This window comes from Aegilops tauschii, chromosome 2 (genome assembly GCF_002575655.3).
Source record: "Aegilops tauschii subsp. strangulata cultivar AL8/78 chromosome 2, Aet v6.0, whole genome shotgun sequence".
NCBI classification, from domain to species: domain Eukaryota; kingdom Viridiplantae; phylum Streptophyta; class Magnoliopsida; order Poales; family Poaceae; genus Aegilops; species Aegilops tauschii.
This window is the reverse complement of record NC_053036.3, coordinates 85,653,822-85,664,820: the sequence shown is the minus strand read 5'-3', so window position 1 is coordinate 85,664,820 and position 10,999 is coordinate 85,653,822.

The following is a 10,999-nucleotide window of genomic DNA, read 5'->3' as shown; positions in this document are numbered from 1 at the left end:
AATAGAAACCACACATATATGCTTCAGATATGAACAAAAAGTCTCAAGATAAACCCAAAAGACTGTTTTCAAAAAACTTAAGCCAAACGGAGAGAAAAGGCGAGGCTTCTGGTTCGAATACGATCAGTAAGCCGGACCAAAAGGGTTTAAGCTAAGATTCGAATACGATCAGGAAGCCACCTAGTGGTTTGGCGTTGCGCCGATCAAGAGGGTACCGACAGCTATGTTCTCTTTGGTTCGAATACGACCTATGTTTGAACAGGAAGCCCCCAAATGACCTTGAGATTTTTTTAACGACTCTGATTCGAATACGATCAAAGTCGGACCCAAAAGAGTTTAAGCTATGATTCGAATACTATCAAGAAGCCCCCTAGTGGGTTTGGCATTGTGCCGATCAAGAGGGTATCGACAGCTATGTTCTCTTTGGTTCGAATACGACCTATGTTTGAACAGGAAGCCCCCAAATGATCATTGAAACGGGGTACCTATGTTTGAGCTGTGCTTTACAACAGACTCTCTTTGGTCCCTTTAATTTTTATGAGAACTCGAACTTGTGAGTAATGAATTCTTCTTGAACCGGGCGTTGAGCCGAATATTAAAAGCTTCAGAGCTTTGTGGGCCGGATTTTAAACCGGATGTTGAGCTTCAATGCTTTGTGAGAGACAGATTTCTCTTGAACCGGATTTTAAACCGGATTTTTTCTTCATTTTGGGCCGGAAATTTTCTGACGGCCTTTAAACTGGCAACATTTACTGAGCCATGTCATCATAGCCCCCGAGTCTCAAGGCGACTTGAGGAGTTGGTTTGAGATTCTCCATAATTAACCGTGATATAGACCGGTTTGAATCCTGCATGGGACAACTTGCAAACCAAAGTAATTGCTCTTTTGAAGAAAATAATATGTAATATAAAATATACTGGATGGATTTCACCTGATATGTTAGGCCAGTGATTATCCACAGCGGAATTGATGATCACCACAGTGAAGTTGAACTCAACCACGGTTGAGTCGGCCGCGGGAACAGACAGATGAACCGGCTGCGGCGTTGTAAGCCGGTGCGGACGGGAGAGTCGGCAGCAGCGTGTAAGCCGGCGCGGACGGGAGTTATTCGCGTGTGTTAATGTAGTAGGGGCATCGACTTGCGCATGTATCCGTCCAGCAGCACGGCACGAACGCGCTAGTACAAAAATATCGGCGCATGCCCCTTTGCGACACCTTTGTAATGAATAATGGTCCTGCGAAAAAATACCACAGACCAGAGTAATTGTTCTCAAACAAAGTATGTGCTGATAAAATACATAGGAGGAATAACACCTAATTTTGTTTTTGTCAGATGAACACAGATGCCGGTGCCAGATAATGCTGAATGCACAATGAGGTCCGCTGATGTGATGTAGGACAACACCCACGTGACTTTCTTTCTTTAAACCGTGCAAGTGGCAGCAGTATTACTTTCAACTAGCACTCGGGGTAGCTGATTTTGGCTTCAGTTTTCATTCAAACAGTATTATCAGCAGTTATGAGTGGGGACTTCCCTTTCTTCCATAGGTTGTTGTTGGACTCAGTTTTGTCTGTGTTGTTAAGTGCAGGCAAACCGACGGAGGTGAGCAGCGAAACAAGGCCGTGAAGCGGGTCTCCGGCAGCGAGGCGGCTCGGGTAAGGCGGAGTCTGGCGCAGCGAGCCGGCGGGGCGGCCCAAACGGGGCGCCGGATCGGAGCGCGGAGCCGGCGTAGACCGCGGCGGTTTGAATAGCGGGGCGGCTTGTAGGCGTGGGAGGATTCATGCGCGGAGGCTCGTAGCAGCGATTTAAGCAGACGGCGGCTCACGGGCGGCGACTGCTCGCGAACCGGGACGAAGGCGAGTCACATCGGCGGAGCAGAGCGAAATGTCGGCTCGGGGCCTTAGCCACATACAGCAGAAGCTTGACTTGCAGAATCAAAGACGGGGCCAGTTTGAAGATGGCCAGCAGCGACGGAGACTCGGAGGCTCTTGCAACGACTGCCGCTGGCTCCGAGGCGGCGCTGCGAACGACGGCCACGATGCGAGGCCTTGCTTCCCCGTGCGTGTTGTATGCTGGAGTACGTGCGATTCCCGCGGCAGTGGAGAGGCGCCGGCGAACCGGCGGGTTGAGGCAAACACCTTGGATGCGTCAGACGGCTCATCACCGCGGACACAAGTTCGCGCGGTGGCAGCCCGGAGTAGAACTTGGTCGTGGCCTCGCGGTGGCAGACAGTAGAGCTTGGCGACCGACTCGATGGTGCGGGAGGTGACCAGGGCCGGAGCAGACGAGGCATGAAGGCGACTCAGGAGCAATGAGGCTCGACGGCGACTCTCCAGCGGCAGCCTGACGCAGGACGGTCCGGAGGGCGACTGGGCGACTCACGGCGCTGTGCGGAAGTGAAGGCCAAGGCGACGGCAGAGGCGGACGACCGCGAGGCCATGTGGGCGGCTCCAGAGCAGCAGTGGAGGCGGCTCATCTCCGGCAGAGGCAGGACAATCGTGGCCTTGGCAGCAACGACGGACGCCGGCGGCTTTATCGCACGGCCGCGGGGACCGGGGCGCGGCAACGGAGGTGGCTGCTCGAGCCCGGCCACAGCCAGTGGCGGAGACCGGGGGGACCGGCAGGGGCCCTGGCCCTGGCCCCCCCTAACAGGAGAGATGTAGTGCTAATTTACTGATGAATAGTGCTAAAATTAGTGATTAATTCCTGTCAAATGCATGTTTTTCATTGGCTTGGCCCTGCCCAAGCAGTTTTAACATCATTCGGCCCCGTTGATACAATTTTCCTGGCTCCGCCATTGGCCACAGGGGAGACGGCGAGACACCGGGGCGGCTCGGAGGCACCGGCGACTCAGGAGCTCTCGCGGAAGCAAAATCGGCGGGTGGCAGAGGCGGCTCGAAACGAAGCCACGGCCGTATCCGTTTCGGAGTCGTGGCCGGTTGACCAGACCGGGTCGTGGTCTTCTTTTAGTTGGTAACTAAAAAAACTGAACCAATACTACTAACAGCTCCACATACTGGTACAAGTTGCTTGCTGGACAGATTACTCCTCCAAATCTGAGCTTTTTCGTGGACAGCATTCAAATACTTGGTGGACCAATTTATACGAACAGTAACCAGAGTAGTAGTGTATTAACCTTGCCTCCGTCAGAATAATAGCACAATTTTTTATTAGAAAGTAGTACTACTCCGAACCATAGTAGCATCGGTCTTAGCAGATCACTTTATGAAACCACCGCAGGGCTTGACTCGTGCCCACACATGCGCGTGTTGATACAGATTGATCTGACGCGGTGTATGGCGTCTGTAATACAACTCCTGTTGGCCTCGGCGACCAGCAACTGTAGCAGCAACTGTATGGCGTCTGTAGTAGCAACTTAACCGACCAGCAACTGGATCACGCCGCATCAGGGATAGACAGAAGAACGCCAAATCCTAGATCCTCTTAATTTCTCTTTATTTGATTGTGTAACTCGCGGCTAGCAGGTTAGACGGATCTGATCATCAAACAATGAACCCGCCGACTCTGTCCAAGTTTGCCCGTGCGGGGTCACCCTGCACGATTATTCCCTGATTCTTCTTCATCTGGTAAATCGCTCGCTTCTTGATCCCTAAAGAGCTCCCTCCAAGAACTCAACACCACCGTGCGCGAGCCCCACAGTGGGCGCCAACTGTCGTGGATTTGTCACGGCAGATGTCCTAGTGCGTGGACTTAGTCGTGAGGCCAACGCATCTATGTGATAACTTGAGAGGGGTTGATCGGAATCGAGACACGCAACACACAAGACAAGGATTTAGACAGCTTCAGGCCCCGGGAAATATCATCCGGTAATAGCCCTACATGCTGTTTGTGGCTAGGTCTTATTATACTCATGAGGGAGTCGCCGGTAAGCCGGCTCTTTGTGTCTAGCCCTAGAGATTGTTTCTTCTTGCCTGTCCCTCTTTGAGGAGCCCTGCCCCTCCTTATATAAGTTGAAGGGGCGGGTTACATGACTAGTCCTAATAGGATTAGGATTACTCTATTACAAGTGGAGTCCTAGTCTTGCTTCCTTTGTAAGAGAATATTCCTTATGCTTTCCTCTTAAACCGGCCCACCATAACATGAGCCGGCCTTCCGGGCCTTGGGCCTTGTCGTCCGTCTGACCCGCCCACCAGGTTAATAATGAGTCGCTAAGATCGGGCGGGTCACTCTCGACTCGCGACATTTCGGGCGGGTCACTCTTGTGTCGCCGCATACCAGCCGGGTCATACATCCGGCGGGTTACACCGCGGGGTATATCCCCGACAGGCTCGGTTGGTTGTGATGGTGGTGGAGAAGTTGCAAATGGAAACACATGTTCATCAAAAACAACATCCCGTGAGATGTAGATGCGACCACTAGTCCGATCGAGACACCTATACCCTTTATGCATGGAACTGTACCCGAGGAAAACACATTGACGTGAGCGAAACTCGAGTTTCCTGTTGTTGTATGGCCGAAGATTCGGCCAGTAAGCACATCCGAATGCACGAAGAAAGGTGTAGTCTGGTTTCTCATTTAGAAGACAAGAAATAGGTGTGGAATTTTTTAGCACACGTGTTGGCATACGATTAATGAGATAGCACGCAGTGAGGAAGGCCTCATCCCAAAAACGAAAAGGAAGTGATGAATGAGCAAGAAGGGCGATGCCTGTTTCAACTATATGACGATATTTTCGTTCGGCGATGCCGTTTTGTTGTGACGTATGTGGGCAAGTGACGCGGTTTGTGATGCCTTCTCGAGAAAAGTAGCGATTGAGACGGTGATACTCACCGCCCCGGTCGGATTGAACAGTTTTGATATTAGTATCAAGCATGCGTTCGACATGTTTCTGAAAAGTGTAGAAAGCTTGTTCCACATCAGATTTGCGTTTTAAAAGGTAAATCCAAGTAAAACAGTTGAAATCATCCAGAAAACTCACATAGTACTTAAAACAGATGTGATGGCCGGACCCCAAACATCCGCGTGAACAAGTTCAAGAGGCGCATAAGTAACGTGATTGGAATTATAAAAGGGTAACTGATGTATCTTTGCTCGTTGGCAAGAATCACACACACTAGACTCGAGAGATGGTGCACAAGCGAATTTATTTGATCTAAGCACTAATTCAACGACATTCTTTACTGGATGACCTAATCTGCGATGCCAAAGGTCCAGGGAGAGCTTGACACCGGCAAAAGCTCGACGATTATTTGACGAAAGGAACGAAGACTGAAGACTTGGCACCGGGTAAAGACCATTGCGACATGTACCGCGAAGAAGAACCGTCCTCGTTGCTCGGTCCTTAAGATAAAAAACACGAGGATGAAATTCAGCAAAGGCATCATTGTCAGAGGCTAATCGATTAACAGAGAGCAGATTTTTTGTCAACATAAGGAACATGCAGAATATTGCGGAGGTAAAGTGGTTTAGATGACCCAGGTATAGATGAATGACCAACATGTGAGATAGCCAAACCTGCTCCGTTCGCAACGTGCACCTTGTCCTTGCCGCTGTAGCGCTCGTGGATGGCGAGACGATCAAGGTCGTTCGTCAGGTGATCGGTCGCCCCTGTGTCCGCGTACCAATCTGTGTCGACGGAGTAGGAGACCGTGTTGGCGGCGTTGGTGGAGCGCTCGCGCTGATCTTCAGGCTGGAACGCAAGGTTGAAGCGGTTGCGGAAGTGCAGCACGTCATGGCCAAACTTGCCGCAGACTTGGCACTTGAGGTTGCTGCGGCCGTTTCCACGGTCGCGTCCGCCGCGGCCACGATTGCCGCTGTTGCTGCCGCTGAGGGAGTCCTGGACTAAGGGGTCCTCGGGCGTCCGACTTATTATCTATTGGGCCGGACTGATGGGCTGTGAAGACATGAAGGCCGAAGACTGTACCCGTGTCCGGACTGGACTCTACTTGGCGTGGAAGGCAAGCTTGGCAAACCGACTATGTAGATTCCTGCTTATGTAACCGACTCCATGTAACCCTAGATCTCTCCGGTGTCTATATAAACCGGAGAGAGTAGTCCGGATGGGGAGGGACACATTACCGTAGTCATACATGCTAGACTTCTAGGGTTTAGCCATTACGATCTCGTGGTAGATCAACTCTTGTAACACTCATATTCATCAAGATCAATCAAGCAGGAAGTAGGGTATTACCTCCATAGAGAGGGCCCGAACCTGGGTAAACATCGTGTCCCCCGTCTCCTGTTACCATCGATCCTAGACGCACAGTTCGGGACCCCCTACCCGAGATCCGCCGGTTTTGATACCGACATTGGTGCTTTCATTGAGAGCTCCACTGTGCCGTCGACAAGAGGTTCGATGGCGCCTTCAATCGTCGATAATGACGCTGTCCAAGGAGGAACCTTCCTCCCCGGACAGATTTTTGTGTTCGGCGGCTTCGTAATGCGGGCCAACTTGCTTGGCCGTCTGGGGCAGGTCGACAGCTACGCCCCTGGCCACCAGGTCAGATTTGGAAGCTTGAACTATGTCGCGGACATCCGTGGAGACTTGATCTTCGACGGATTTGAGACCACGGCAACCGCTCCCCTTCGCCCCGATAAGCATGGCTTAAACCTGCCATCGGGCCGCATCCAGGAGATGGCTCCCGTAACGACTCTGGCCTTAGATCCGGAGCAGATCGAGTCGTCCGAAGATGGGAAGCTCAACCCCATCACGGAGGCTACCAATTCCGCGGCGTTGGAGCCGCACACAGATTCTACTTCATACGGAACCCCGGACTCGTCTCCGGTGACAGGTTTCGAACCCTGCGAGCCCGCGGATACCGAACTCGATCGGTTATCGATCTTCAAGTTCAGCGCCGCAGACGTCTTCCAACACTCGCCCATGGGCGACGTACTATACTCACTAAAAACCTATCCCTGGCAGGTGGCTCGTCGTTGAACTATGTCCGGTTCGAACTTGCGGCGGATGATGGAGAATTTCGCTTCCCACCCGCCACCCACTTCATAGCCACTGTCAAAGACCCAACCAACAAGCTTGACCCCGGCTCCGAAGACATCAACGGAATGAACGACGATGAGGGGCAAGGCCAGAACTCACTATCCGCTAGACGCGGGACGGCCACCTCCTGGTATGACGTGTGTATGGTAGACACACCTAATGACGCTCTCGATGATGACAAGGAGGATCCAGTTGAGGATAAACCTCCTGGTACACAGTCCGAACACCGGCGCCCCCGGCGCCACTGTAAGTCATGTCGCTCAAGACAAAACAATGCTAGCACCGGAGAAGATAACACTCCGGACAATGAAGACCCTGTTGAGGTAGGATCCAAACAGGAGGAACAGGAAAGCGGGCAAGACAGCCCCGATGAAGAGGCCATATATGGAGACTCGGAGGATAGTAATTACCTTCCACTCTCCGAGGAAGAGGGGAGCCTCGGCAACGAGGACTTTATCATGCCTGAGGAACCTCTCGAACAGGAGCGCTTTAAACGCCGGCTAATAGCCACTGCAAGGAGCCTAAGGAAGAAGCAGCTCCAGCTTCAAGCGAGCCAAGATTTGCTCAATGATAGATGGACCGAGGTCTTGGCCGCCAAAGAATACAGCCTTAGCGGCCCAGACAAAACCCACCCCAAGTGTAGGTGGCTCTCTCAATACGATGGCAAGGCATTGGAGCCCGGACCACCATCGAATAATGCGGTAGGCCGACCACAGTTCGGTTCGGATAAAGCAGCAGCCCAAGCATAGCACCATACCACCCCATCCGGCCGTCAAAGCAAGAACAAAACAGATCGGGGAACACTCGCGACATCCAACAAGACCTGGAGGGTAGAACAGGACACACAAAATCGATATACAGATCGCCGGGACATGCCCCGATCGGTGATGATGGTTACCTATTCGGACACAATAGACCCGACCATGCCCGGTCTGAAAACCGTAAACGGAGTCCGCCAGAGGTGCTTCACAGTGTGGCCCAACATAGAGGAGCCGCACACCCTCTCTGCTTCACTGACGAGGTAATGGAGCATGAATTTTCAGACGGGTTTAAACCCATTAACATCGAATCATACGATGGAACAACAGATCCCGCAGTATGGATTGAGGATTACCTCCTCCATATTCACATGGCTCGCGGAGTCGACCTTCATGCCATTAAATACGTACCTCTCAAGCTCAAAGGGCCAGCTCGGTATTGGCTAAACAGTTTGCCAGAAAATTCTATTGGCAACTGGGAAGATTTGGAAGACGCCTTTCGAGACAACTTCCAAGGAACATATGTCCGGCCACCAGATGCCGATGACTGAGTCATAGTGTCCAGGAGCCCGGCGAGTCAGCCAGGGAGCTCTGGACTAGGTTCTTAGTCAAAAAGAACCAAATTGTCGACTGTCCGGACGCGGAATCCCTTGTGGCCTTCAAACATAGCGTCCAGGATGAATGGCTAGCGCGTCACCTCGGCCAGGAAGGACCCAAATCCGTGACAGCCCTTACCGCTCTAATGACTCGCTTTTGTGCGGGAGAAGACAACTGGCTCGCTCGTAAAAGCAACAACGCCCGTGACCCGGGCACTTTCGAAATCCGAGACAGCAACGGCAAGCCACGACGAACCGAACACAACAGTCGCAATAATAATGAAAGATTACGCGACACAGCGGTCAACGCCGGATTTCACAATCCAAAACCCGGTCAACGGAAGAAGCCACTAAAGGCAAACCAGGATGGACCATCCACCCTTGACAGGATATTGGACCGACCTTGTCAGATTCACGGTCACGCTGATAAGCCAGCTAATCATACCAACAGAAACTGTTGGGTCTTCAAGCAGGCAGGCAAGCTTAACGCCGAGCGCAAGGGGAGGAGGCCACCAGGCAATAAATACGACGGAGCGGCTTGCCAGCCGAACACTAGGGTCCAGAAACAGTTTCCCTCTGAAGTTCAACCACTCCTGGAACGGAAATAGCAGTTCGGTTTCCACCACCCACCTACTATACTGGCAAGATTTACACCACGCGTACATCACTACGCATTCAAGATACTATGGGCATCGGCGGAAGCACAATACGGACAACCCTGCAAGCATTCCCGTAACGTTTTTTATCTGTTTTCCTTATTTTTTATCAGCTCTTAAAAACAGGTGACGAACAGGACAACATCTACAACGGACTCTATCGGAGTTCGGATCCGTACACTCACCTCAGGGGCTACTTCCGTTCCCCTCCCCGAGGACGGGCGGTGCAGACGTGCGACAGGAGGTCCAAAATAACTTTTTATAGACCACACTCTTTATTTCGAGCCTGTACTATGCCTTTTTTTCCTCAGTTCCCGACCCCGAACATGTCAAATAGCCGGGTTTGTGGTTTTCCTTTTTCTAAATAGATACATAAATTTATCATTGGCATATTGCTCCGCTCCCAGTAAACCCCATCCGAACTAATCTTTCATACTCTTTCAACAATGAGTACGGCCTTAACGGCTGCTTTACAGATGCACCTCGGCATACCCTGCCAGGGGCTCGGTATGGGAACGAATGAGTCGCCAGTAAAAGTTCGAACAGCTCTATAGCGTACTTCGGCGTCGCAAGTTTGGCCTTATATGCATCAGCTCCGAATCATTGTCTTGGGTCAATAGTTGGGTTGCCCGGCTCCTATGCTTGCTACCATACGTTCCGCTCTATCGGCTAGGGTAGTAAAGGGAGAACTACTGCGATTGTGCCCTGGTCTAAACCGGATGAGCACCCCAGTAGAGAAAGCCGAAAACTGACTGTCATGATGCGGCGAGAGCTGGTCAACCAATTGACGACTTCTTGGAATCCTTAGCGATTCTCCATGTCACACGAGGGATCTTTTTCAGATCAAATATGTAAGGCACCATACGCCGCATACATACTAGGGGCTATGTCGTAGTCCCACCATAAAACTCCTATGGCTAAGTGAAAGTGTTAACGCCTTATAGTCTGATTGCCTGGTTCGCCGCATTATCACCTCCTTCATGGACCAAGACGTTGGATAAAGAGTGATTAAATGCTTTTCCGAACACCCCCGTACTTCCTACGAGGGGGCTGAAGCCGACGACTGGAAAACTTTCAGATTATACTAAAACGGTCGCACAGGAGGAATTCAAGCTTTTGAGCAAAATATAAAAATAGATCAGTTATAAAATTGTCTTTTACAATTCTAATACACCTCACTCGAACATTATGTTCTTCGAGCATTGACCCTGTATCAGGCAGGCGGCTTCCAGGACGTCTTCAAAATAATGCTCCGGCTCATTATGGTCCTTGCCCTTGGGCGGACTCTTCGCCGCAACATCGATGGCCTTCATCTTCCCCCAGAACGTCTCGACTCGGGCAAAGCCATCCGTGCACCTTCAATGCACGCCGAGCGCTTTTCACAGCGTCGATACGCGGCACCGCATCAACAAGACGCCGCACCAGGCCAAAGTAGCTCTTTGGAACAGGCTCATTTGGCCACAACCAGATTATGACGTTCTTCATGGCATCGCCGGATATCCTATGAAGCTCGGCCCACTGGGACATCTGTTCATTCAGCAAGAGAGGGCGCTTTGATGCGCCAAATTGTGCCAGAAAAGCTTCTCCGTTGCATACCCCTCTTGTGCTTGGTAAAATTGCGCCACATCAGAAGAACTCTTTGGCAACTCCAAAAATTCAGCCGGAGAACTCCAGACCTGGTTCAGCTGAGCATAGTCCGGATCGGCAAACTTAGTCTGAAGCAAAAAGGGCCTACTGGCCGCTATCTCCTTAGCCTACCGAATCTCTTCACGAGCTGCCCTAGATTCAGACCGAGCTTCACTCGCCTCTCATACGGCGTTATCAAGTTCAGCCGTTTTGGCTTTATTCTCCTTCTCAAGGTATTCACAACGGTTGGCACTATTCTTTAATTCAAGCGCCAGTACGGATATTTTCTCCTCATTTTGGCGCCGAGCTGCTTGTTTGGCTCTTAGATCAGCCGATGCCTTCTCGGCAGCCGCATTACTACACCAGGCATGCTCCTTGGCCCGGGCTAGCTCCGCCCGAAGAG